Source organism: Triticum dicoccoides, chromosome 3A (assembly GCF_002162155.2).
Source record: "Triticum dicoccoides isolate Atlit2015 ecotype Zavitan chromosome 3A, WEW_v2.0, whole genome shotgun sequence".
Taxonomy (NCBI): domain Eukaryota; kingdom Viridiplantae; phylum Streptophyta; class Magnoliopsida; order Poales; family Poaceae; genus Triticum; species Triticum dicoccoides.
The window spans coordinates 604,044,897-604,057,375 of record NC_041384.1 but is presented as its reverse complement, the minus strand read 5'-3'; positions in this window follow the sequence as shown (position 1 = coordinate 604,057,375).

Genomic DNA, 12,479 nt, shown 5'->3' with positions numbered 1-12,479 from the left:
GCCCTGTAACAAGGGCACGTCTTTGGGCAAACCCCAATCTAACCCTCTGTTAACCCACGATGCTAGCCGTGGTGGGGGACCTGAGTGAAAGGCAGGAAGCGCCACCCACTTGGTGCTCCGGGGAGTGGTGATATAAAACCACTCTCGTTGCCACAAGCCTAGCTCCTCTTGAAAAGAGCCCTCGGGCCATGGAGCATCATCATTTTTGCTTATAACAGCGCCTCCGCACTCTGCGTGCCGTCCCTTGATCATCTTCGGCTCCACTTTAAAAGTCTTGAGCCATAATTCGAAGTGAGGGGTAACACGGAGGAACGCTTCGCATACAACGATAAACGAGGAGATATGGAGGATGGACTCCAGAGCTAAGTCGTGAAATTCGAGCCCGTAATAAAACAGCAGTCCCCTCACAAAGGGATCCATCGGGAAGCCTAACCCCCGAAGGAAGTGAGACACGAACACTACGCTCTCACCGGGCTGGGGACTGGGGATAGCCTGCCTTTGAGCAGGCAACCTGTGCGAAATTTCGGCGGTCAAGAACTTAGCCTCTCTCAACTTTAGCACGCCCTCCTCCGTGACGGAGGAGGGCATCCATCGGCCTTGAAGGTCGGAACCGGACATTGTCGAAGGTCTGAGGCGCCCGGAATCTGGAGCCTAGGGTGTTGGAACTCGAGGCGATGGGCGAACTCATTTTGGGATTGGAGAAAAGGAGTAAGGCCCTGGTCTCTTTATAAAAGGTTGAATACCAGGAGCCCTCCCCGTAACCGTTTGGGACTCGTCTTTAATCGAGAAAACATGCTAACGGGCACGATTGGGTTACCCACGTCTGTATTGATGAGAATCCCGTAAAAGGGGGGCACACGATCTCTGCTTTGACAAGATGTGCCAAGGAAACTGCCTCACAAAACACGCTGAGGTGGAAAAGTGAAATCGATTCAAGTAAAGGACTTGGTTGTAGTGTGATGACGCACTGCAGAATACGTCAGCAGATTTGATTTGTGTTAATATTATTCTCTCTATGGCAATATGTGGAAGCTTATTTTGCAGAGCCGGACACTACTCTTGGTGTTTACAATCTTCTATGAAGGACTTGGAGGAGGAACCCGCCTTGCAATGTCGAAGACAATTTGCGCGCCGGACTCGTTGTCATTGAAGCCTGGTTCAGGGGCTACTGAGGGAGTCCTGGATTAGGGGGTGTTCGGGTAGCCAGACTATACCTTCAGCCGGACTCTTGGACTATGAAGATACAAGATTGAAGACTTCGTCCCGTGTCCGGATGGGACTTTCCTTGGCGTGGAAGGCAAGCTTGGCGATGCGGATATTCAAGATCTCCTACCATTGTAACCGACTCTATGTAACCCTAACCCTATCCGGTGTCTAGATAAACCGGAGGGTTGTAGTCCGTAGGCAATCAACTCCATCTACAACAATCATACCATAGGCTAGCTTCTAGGGTTTAGCCTCCTTGATCTCGTGGTAGATCTACTCTTGTACTACCCATATCATCAATATTAATCAAGCAGGACGTAGGGTTTTACCTCCATCAAGAGGGCCCGAACCTGGGTAAAACATCGTGTTCCCTGCCTCCTGTTACCATCCGACCTAGACGCACAGTTTGGGACCCACTACCCGAGATCCGCCGGTTTTGACACCGGTAGTTAGATTTACCTTAATACTTTTGTTGTAGTTGCGGATGCTTGCAATAGAGGTTAATCATAAGTGGGATGCTTGTTCAAGTAAGAACAACACCCAAGCACCGGTCCACCCACATATCAAATTATCAAAGTATCGAACGTGAATCATATGAACGTGATGAAAACTAGCTTGACGATATTCCCATGTGTCCTCGGGAGCATTTTTCCTATTATAAGAGTTTATTTCGGCTTGTCCTTTGCTACAAAAAGGATTGGGCCACCTTGCTGCACTTTATTTACTTTTGTTACTTGTTGCTCATTACAATTTATCCTATCACAAAACTATCTGTTAGCACTTATTTCAGTACTTGCAGAGAATACCTTGCTGAAAACCGCTTATCATTTCCTTCTGCTCCTCGCTGGGTTCGACACTCTTACTTATCGGAAGGACTACGATAGATCCCCTATACTTGTGGGTCATCAAGACTCTTTTCTGGTGCTGTTGCCGGGGAGTGTAGCGCCTTTGGTAGGTCGAATTTGGTAAGGAAAAATTTATATAGTGTGCTGAAATTTACTGTCACTTGCTAGTATGGAAAGTAATTCTCTGAGGGGCTTGTTCGGGGTATCTTCACCCCGTCCAGTAGAGAAAAGAGTTGCTCCTCAACCTACTGAACCTATTGAAAATGAAACTCCTTTTGAATTTCCTTCGGGTATGATGGAAAAACTGCTAGCTAACCCTTTTACAGGAGATGGAACAAAGCATCCTGATGAGCACTTAATATATGTGGATGAAGTTTGTGGATTATTTAAGCTTGCAGGTATACCCGATGATGTTGCTAAGAAGAAGGTCTTCCCTTTATCTTTGAAGGGAGACACATTGATATGGTATAGGCTATGTGATGATATGAACTATAAAAGATTGAAATTGGAATTTCATCAAAAGTATTACCCTATGCATCTTGTTCATCATGATCGCAATTATATATATATAATTTCTAGCCTCGCGAAGGAGAAAGCATCGCTCAAGCTTGGGGGAGGCTTAAATCAATGTTATATTCATGCCCCAATCATGAGCTCTCGAGAGAAATAATTATGCAAAGTTTTTATGCTCGGCTTTCTCATAATAATCAAACCATGCTCGATACTTCTTATGCTGGCTCTTTTATGATGAAGACTATTGAATTCAGATGGAATTTATTGGATAGAATTAAACGCAACTCTGAAGATTGGGACCTTGACGAAGGTAAAGAGTCAGGTATGACGCCTAAGTTTGATTGTGTTAAATCTTTTATGGACACCGATATTTTCCGTAAGTTTAGCACTAAATATGGACTTGACTTTGAGATAGTAGCTTCTTTCTGTGAATCTTTTGCTACTTATGTTGATCTCCCTAAGGAGAAGTGGTTTAAATATCATCCTCCCATAGAAGTAAAAGTAGCTGCACCTATTAAAGTTGAAGAAAAGACTGTCACTTATAATGATCCTATTGTTCCTACTTCTTATATTGAGAAACCACCTTTCCCTGTTAGAATAAAGGATCATGCTAAAGCTTCAACTGTTGTTCATAAAAGCAATATTAGAACTTATACACCTCATGAGCAAGTTAAAGTAGAACCTAATATTGCTATTGTTAAAGATCTCTTGTCTGATAATATTGATGGGCATGTTATTCAGTTCGAAGGTGAAACTGCTAGAATTGCTAAACCTTGTGCTAAAGATAAACATAGACCTGTGGTAGGCGTGCCTGTTATTTCTGTTAAAATACGAGATCATTGTTATCATGGCTTATGTGATATGGGTGCGAGTGCTAGTGTTATACCACATACTTTATACGAAGAAATTAAGAATGAAATTGCACCTGCTGAGTTAGAAGGTATTGATGTCACAATTAAACTTGCCAATAGATATACTATTTCACCAATTGGAATTGTTAGAGATGTTGAAGTATTGTGTGGGAAAACTAAATATCCTGCTGATTTTCTTGTTCTTACTTCTCCGCAAGATAGCTTTTGTCCCATTATATTTGGTAGACCCTTCTTGAACACTGTTAATGCTAGGATAGATTGCAAAAAGAATGTTGTTACTATTGGCTTAGGTGATATGGTTCATGAGTTTAATTTCTCTAAATTTAGTAAACAACATCGTGAGGAAGAATTACCTAGTAAGGATGAAATTATTGGTCTTGCTTCTATTGCCATACCTCCTAGTGATCCTTTAGAACATTATTTGCTAGACCATGAAAATGATATGTTCATGAATGAAAGAAGGGAAATAGATGAAGTATTCTTTAAACAGGAACCTATTCTGCAACACAATTTGCCTGTTGAAATTTTAGGGGATCCTCCTCCACCCAAGGGTGATCCCGTGTTTGAGCTTAAACCTTTGCCTGATAATCTTAAATATGCTTATCTTGATGAAAAGAAGATATATCCTGTTATTATTAGTGCTAACCTTTCAGAGCATGAAGAAGAAAGATTATTGAAAACTCTGAAGAAGCATCGTGCTGCTATTGGATATACTCTTGATGATCTTAAGGGCATTAGTCCCACTCTATGTCAACATAAAATAAATTTGGAAGCAGATGCCAAACTAGTTCGTGATCCTCAACGACGTTTGAATCCTAAAATGAAAGAAGTGGTAAGAAAAGAAATACTCAAGCTTCTGGAGGCAGGTATAATCTATCCCGTTGCTGATAGTGAGTGGGTAAGTCCTGTCCATTGTGTCCCTAAGAAGGGAGGTATTACTGTTGTTCCTAATGATAAAGATGAATTGATTCCACAAAGAATTATCACAGGTTATAGGATGGTAATTGATTTCCGCAAATTAAATAAAGCTACTAAGAAAGATCATTACCCCTTACCTTTTATTGATCAAATGCTAGAAAGATTATGCAAACATACACACTATTGCTTTCTAGATGGTTATTCTGGTTTCTCTCAAATACCTGTGTCGGCTAGAGATCAATCAAAGACTACTTTTACATGCCCTTTTGGTACTTTTGCTTATAGACGTATGCCTTTTGGTTTATGTAATGCACCTGCTACCTTTCAAAGATGCATGATGGCTATATTCTCTGACTTTTGTGAAAAGATTTGTGAGGTTTTCATGGACGACTTTTCCGTCTATGGTTCCTCTTTTGATGATTGCTTGAGCAATCTTGATCGAGTTTTGCAGAGATGTGAAGAAACTAATCTTGTCTTGAATTGGGAAAAGTGCCACTTTATGGTTAATGAAGGTATTGTCTTGGGGCACAAAGTTTCTGAAAGAGGTATTGAAGTTGATAAAGCCAAGGTTGATGCTATTGAAAAGATGCCATGTCCCAAGGACAACAAAGGTATAAGAAGTTTCCTTGGTCACGCCGGATTTTAGAGGAGGTTCATTAAGGACTTCTCAAAAATTTCTCGGCCTCTGACTAATTTATTGCAAAAAGATATACCATTTGTCTTTGATGATGATTGTGTAGAAGCATTTGAAATACTTAAGGAAGCATTAGTCTCTGCACCTGTTGTTCAGCCACCTGATTGGAATTTACCCTTTGAAATTATGTGTGATGCTAGTGATTATGATGTAGGTGCTGTTCTAGGGCAAAGAGTTGATAAGAAATTAAATGTTATTCATTATGCTAGTAAGACTCTAGACAATGCTCAAAGAAATTATGCTACTACTGAAAAAGATCTTTTAGCAATTGTATTTGCTTGTGATAAGTTCAGACCTTATATTGTTGATTCTAAAGTAACTATTCAAACTGATCATGTTGCTATTAGATACCTTATGGAAAAGAAAGATGCTAAACCTAGACTTATTAGATGGATTCTCTTGCTACAAGAATTTGATTTGCATATTGTTGATAAAAAGGGAGCTGAGAACCCCGTTGCAGACAACTTGTCTAGGTTAGAGAATGTTCTTGATGACCCACTACCTATTAATGATAGCTTTCCTGATGAACAATGAAATGTTATAAGTACTTCTCGTAGTACTCCATGGTATGCTGATTATGCTAATTATATTGTTGCTAAGTTTATACCACCTAGATTCACATACCAACAAAAGAAAAAGTTTTTCTATGATTTAAGACATTACTTTTGGGATGACCCACATCTTTATAAAGAAGGAGTAGATGGTGTTATTAGACGTTGTGTACCTGAGCATGAACAGGAATAGATCCTACGCAAGTGTCATTCCGAGGCTTATGGAGGACACCACGCTGGAGATAGAACTGCACATAAGGTATTGCAATCTGGTTTTTATTGGCCTACTCTCTTCAAGGATGCCCGTAAGTTTGTCTTGTCTTGTGATGAATGCCAAAGAATTGGTAATATTAGTAGACGTCAAGAAATGCCTATGAATTATTCTCTTGTTATTGAACCGTTTGATGTTTGGGGCTTTGATTATATGGGACCTTTTCCTGCCTCTAATGGATACACACATATTTTAGTTGCTGTTGATTATGTTACTAAGTGGGTAGAAGCTATTCCAACTAGTAGTGCCGATCATAACACTTCTATTAAAATGCTTAAAGAAGTTATTTTTCCGAGGTTTGGAGTCCCTAGATATTTAATGACTGATGGTGGTTCACACTTTATTCATGGTGCTTTCCGTAAAATGCTTGCTAAATATGATGTTAATCATAGAATTGCATCTCCTTATCACCCTCAGTCTAGTGGTCAAGTAGAGTTGAGCAATAGAGAGCTCAAATTAATTTTGCAAAAGACTGTTAATAGGTCTAGAAAGAATTGGTCCAAGAAACTTGATGATGCATTATGGGCTTATAGAACTGCATACAAAAATCCTATGGGTATGTCTCCGTATAAAATGGTTTACGGAAAAGCATGTCACTTACCTCTCGAACTAGAACATAAGGCGTATTGGGCTATTAAAGAGCTCAACTATGATTTTAAACTTGCTGGTGAGAAGAGGTTATTTGATATTAGCTCACTTGATGAATGGAGAACCCAAGCTTATGAAAATGCCAAGTTGTTTAAAGAAAAAGTTAAAAGATGGCATGACAAAAGGATACAAAAGCGTGAGCTTAATGTAGGTGATTATGTATTGCTATACAACTCTTGTTTAAGACTTTTTGCAGGAAAACTTCTCTCTAAATGGGAAGGCCCCTACGTTATCGAAGAGGTCTATCGTTCTGGTGCCATAAAGATCAACAACTTTGAAGGCACAAACCAGAAGGTGGTAAATGGTCAACGAATTAAACATTATATCTCAGGTAATCCCATAAATGTTGAAACCAATATTATTGAAACCGTAACCCCGGAGGAATACATAAGGGACACTTTCCGGAACGTTTCAGACTCCGAAAAGGAATAGGTATGTGGTACGGTAAGTAAACCGACTCCAAAACAATTTTTAAGGCAATATTTCTCCGTTTTGGAATATTTAGAAAAATAGAAAAATAAGTAGCAGTCCGGGAAGGACACGAGGGCCCCACGAGGGTGGTGGGCGCGCCCCCTACCTCGTGAGCACCTCGTGTGCCTTTCGGACTCCATTTTCTTGCATGATACTTATTTCGGTCGGTAAAAATTCATTATATAACCTCCCGAAGGTTTTGACTCCCGTATCACGCAAACCTCCTCTGTTCTTGTTTCGAGCTGTTTTCTGCCAGGGTTTTCTAGGCTAGGCATCATGTCGTCTCCCTCCTCCAACAATGGTGACAATGATGCTTGGCTAATGAAGATAGATCTGAAGAGGGAAGAACCCATGAGGGTCAACAAGGATGAAAGGATCAAGAAGGCCATGGAGGATCAAGCTCCAGCAGCAAAAGACACCCTCCAACTTGATCATAACCTTCTTACCCCAACTGAGATCGAAGCTTTCAAGATGATTGAGTTAGCTCGTATACAAAACAAGTATCTCACACAAGAAAATATTTTGTTGAAGGAGCATATTGTTGCACTCAAGGGCATTATTCGCAAGCTGGAGGACCTCTTACGCTCGATGTGCGATTATCCGCCACCTCCACCTTCTTCACCGACAAAGGAGATATAATCACATGGGTATGGGCACTCCCCTTGGCAACTGCCAAGCTTGGGGGAGGTGCCCCGGTATCGTATCATAATCACAACTCTTATCTTTACCGTTTTTCTTAGTTCGATCCTATTAGTAGTATCTTGATCTAGTAGAATAAAGTTTATGGCATGATCTAGTTTTGAGTTTGCTTTATGATCTCTCTTTGTAATCGAGTCTGTGAGCTATATATAATAAAGATTAGTGTTGAGTCAAGGGCTTGATTATTTTTCCATGATCTTGGGTGAATAAAAGAAAAGAGAAAAGAATAAAAAGAAACAAAGAGTTCATATTGATCTTATTGAGAGTAATGACTTCACATAGAAAGAGTATGATGATTAAAAGTTGTTGGGAGTTGGCAAACATAGCTTTGGTCATTGTTGCAATTAATAGGAAGTAATAAGGAAAGAGAGGTTTTCACATATAGATATATTATCATTGACATCTTTTATGATTGGGACCACTCATTAAAATATGACATGCTAAAGGGTTGATGTTGGACAAGGAAGACAACGTAATGAGTTATGTCTTTCTTATATCTGAGATAAAGTATGTTGTCATGGATCCTCTAACTTGTTGAGCTTGCCTTTCCCCCTCATGCTAGCCAAATTCTCAGCACCAAGTAGAAATACTACTTGTGCTTCCAAATACCCTTAAACCAATTTTGCCATGAGAGTCCACCATATCTACCTATGGATTGAGTAAGATCCTTCAAGTAAGTTGTCATCGGTGCAAAGCAATAAAAATTGCTTTAAATATGTATGATTAATTGGTGTGAGATAAATAAGCTTTATACGATCTTATGATGTGGAAGTAATAAAAGCGACGGACTTCATAATAAAGGTTCATATCACAAGGGGCAATATAAAGTGACGTTGTTTCGCATTGAGATTTTATGCATCCAACCATAAAAGCGCATGGCAACCTCTGCTTCCCTCTGCGAAGGGCCTATCCTTTATTATTATCTTATACCTTATGCAAGAGTCATGGTGATCTTCACCTTTTCTTTTTCATTTTATCCTTTGGCAAGCTCAGCATGTTGGAAAGAACATGATATATATATATATATATATATATATATATATATATATATATATATATATCTAATTGGATGTAAGGGAGCATGAACCATTATTGTTGACATTACCCTTGAGGTAAAAGGTTGTGGGGCAAAACTATAAGCCCCTATCTTTCTCTGTGTCCGATTAAAACTCCGTAACCACAAGTATCGCGTGAGTGTTAGCAATTATGGAGGACTAAATGATAATTGAGTATGTGGACTTGCTTTTTAGCTCTGACATAGACTCTTTCCAATGTTATGATAAATTGCAATTGCTTCAATGACTGAGATTATAGTTTGTCGGAGCCCAATAAGGTTTATGATTTATACTTTTGCATTGTGAATAGATCATCACTTGAACATAAGTAATCATATGACAAAATCTATACATGTTGTTGTTATGAGAATAATCATGATGCCTTCATGTCCGTATTTTATTTTTATCGATGCCTCTACCACTAAACACGAGGACATATTTATTGTTATCGGCTTTTCGCTTGAGGACAAGCGAGGTCTAAGCTTGGGGGAGTTGATACGTCCATTTTGCATCATGCTTTTATATCGATATTTATTGCATCATGGACTGTTATTTCACTTTATGTCACAATACCTATGGCTATTCTCTCTTATTTTACAAGGTTTACATAAGGAGGGAGAATGCCGACAGCTGGAATTCTGGGCTGGAAAAGGAGCAAATATTAGAGACCTATTCTGCGCAACTCCAAAAGTTCTGAAACTCCACGGAACATCTTAAAATAAATAAAGAAAACTCCATGCCAAAGATGAAGGCCAGGGGGCCCACACCCTACTCACGAGGGTGGGGGGCGCCCCCCCTAGGGCGCCCCTACCTCGTGGGCCCCCTGGTGGCTCTTCGACGTCCATCTTCTCCTATATGAAGTCTTTCGATGAGAAAAAAATAAGAAGGAACTTTTCGGGATGAGACTCCGCCACCACGAGGCGGAACCTTGGCGGAACCAATCTAGAGCTCCGGCAGAGCTGTTCTACCGGGGATAATTCCCTCCGGGAGGGGGGAAATCATCACCATCGTCATCACCAACGCTCCTCTCATCGGGAGAGGGCAATCTCCATCAACATCTTCACCAGCACCATCTCATGTCCAAACCCTAGTTCATCTCTTGTATCCAATTCTTGTCTCAAAGTCCGGGATTGGTGATAGTAGGTTGCTAGTAGTGTTGATTACTCCTTGTAGTTGATGCTAATTGGTTTATTTGGTGGAAGATCATATGTTCAGATCCTATATGCATATTATTACCCCTCTGATTATGAACATGAATATGCTTTGTGAGTAATTACGTTTGTTCCTGAGGACAAGGGAGAAGTCTTGCTATTAGTAGTCATGTGAATTTGGTATTCGTTTGATATTTTGATAAGATGTATGCTGTCTAGCCTCTAGTGGTGTTATGTGAACGTCAACTACATAACACTTCACCATTATTTGGGCCTAGAGGAAGGCATTGGGAAGTAATAAGTAGATGATGGGTTGCTAGAGGGACAGAAGCTTAAACCCTAGTTTATGCGTTGCTTCGTAAGGGGCTGATTTGGATCCATATGTTTCATGCTATGGTTAGGTTTACCTTAATACTTTTGTTGTAGTTGCAGATGCTTGCAATAGAGGTTAATCATAAGTGGGATGGTTGTTCAAGTAAGAACAACACCCAAGCACCGGTCCACCCACATATCAAATTATCAAAGTATCGAACGCGAATCATATGAACGTGATGAAAACTAGCTTGACGATATTCCCATGTGTCCTCAGGAGCGCTTTTCCTATTATAAGAGTTTGTTCCGGCTTGTCCTTTTCTAAAAAAGGATTGGGCCACCTTGCTGCACTTTATTTACTTTTGTTACTTATTGCTCATTACAATTTATCCTATCACAAAACTATCTGTTACCACTTATTTCAGTACTTGCAGAGAATACCTTGCTGAAAACCGCTTATCATTTCCTTCTGCTCCTCATTGGGTTTGACACTCTTACTTATCGAAAGGACTACGATAGATACCCTATACTTGTGGGTCATCAACCAGCAATCTCAGGGACGCAAAGCACCTCAAGGGAAAAGGTTTGAAGCCAACTTCAACCTTCATCCGGATAGCGCAAAAGGAGCTGGTGATTCACACGATGTTCCTCCTGGACTGAGCAACACCATAGTTCCTTATCCGCCTGAGGATCCTACTGAAGCGGATAACATGTTGATTGAATACACCGCAAACAACGTGTTTGGTGACTTCGACTAGTCCCTCAATCTCCTTAGTGATCTACTTAATTATGTCCATTTGTGATGATTGTAATAAGAACATAAGTTTGTTGTTGTCTTTATATTCTATTGTATCAGCACATTTGATATAATAAAGATTGTATTCTATATATTACTATGAGGTTTTCTTATTGAAAAATCTTTGTTTTATATAGTTTTCTATGGGGACAATCCGATGGAAGAGGAATTATGCCTTGTGGACAGTGGTACCACAAACTCCATACTGAGGGAGATGTAATATTTCCAAACTCTAAAAAAGATGAATGGAGATATTCTAACTATCATTGGACGCGATACAGTGATTGTTGGTACTGGACGTGCCATATTCACCCTCCCAAGCGGTACACAAGTGACGATTGAGGATGCTTTATTGTATCCCGACTCATCACGTACCCTGATCAGTTATCGAGATATCCGTAAGAATGGTTTTCACATTGAAACCCATGAAGACAACAAAGAGGAGTATCTACTCTTTACTAAAGATGACGGATATGGCAAAAAGGTACATGAGAAAATTCCTTCTCTATTGTCTGGTTTGTACTATACATACATCAAACCCGTGGAACATGTTGCATACAAAGTAATTTTTCAGAATGTTAATGCATTCCAAACCTGGCATGATCGCCTAGGCCATCCTGGAATAGGGATGATGAGAAAAATTACTAGCAATTCCATTGGTCATAATTTGCTTGAGTCAAAATTTTCTCAATCTTCTGATTTTGTGTGCACATCTTGTGCCACGGGAAAGCTAATTTTGAGGCCCTCACATCTCAAAATACAGGCTGAACCACTTCAGTTCCTTGAACGTATTCAAGGAGACATTTGTGGTCCCATTCAGCCATTATCCGGACCTTTCCGGTATTTCATGGTTCTGATTGACGCATCTACACGATGGTCACATGTGTGTCTTCTATCCACACGAAACCATGCATTTGCCAAGATAATGAGGCAAGTCATTAAGTTGCAAGCCCATTATCTTGAAAGTCGAATTAAGTCAATTCGAATGGACAATGCTGTAGAATTCTCACATGCTTTCAATGATTATTGAATGGCTTTAGGGACTGAAGTTCAGCACTCTGTTCCATATGTCCATACACAAAATGGTTTGGCTGAAGCATTGATTAAGAGGATCAAACTCATTGCAAGACCTTTGTTGACGAACTCCAACTTGCCAACCTCTTGTTGGGGTCATGTTGTTTTACACGCTACTGACTTGATACAATTGAGGCCAACTGCATATCACAGTTCTTCCCCTTTGGAATTGGTACGTGGAAATCCTCCAAGCATTTTCCATCTGCGTAAGTTCGGATGTGCTGCATACATCCCGATCTCACCACCACATCAGACATCTATGGGCCCACACAAGAAGTTGGGGATCTATGTGGGGTACAAATCGCCGTCAATTATCAAGTACCTGGAACCCCTGACTGGGGATCTGTTCACAACCGTCACGCTGATTGCATATTTAATGAGGAACATTTTCCGGCATTAGGGG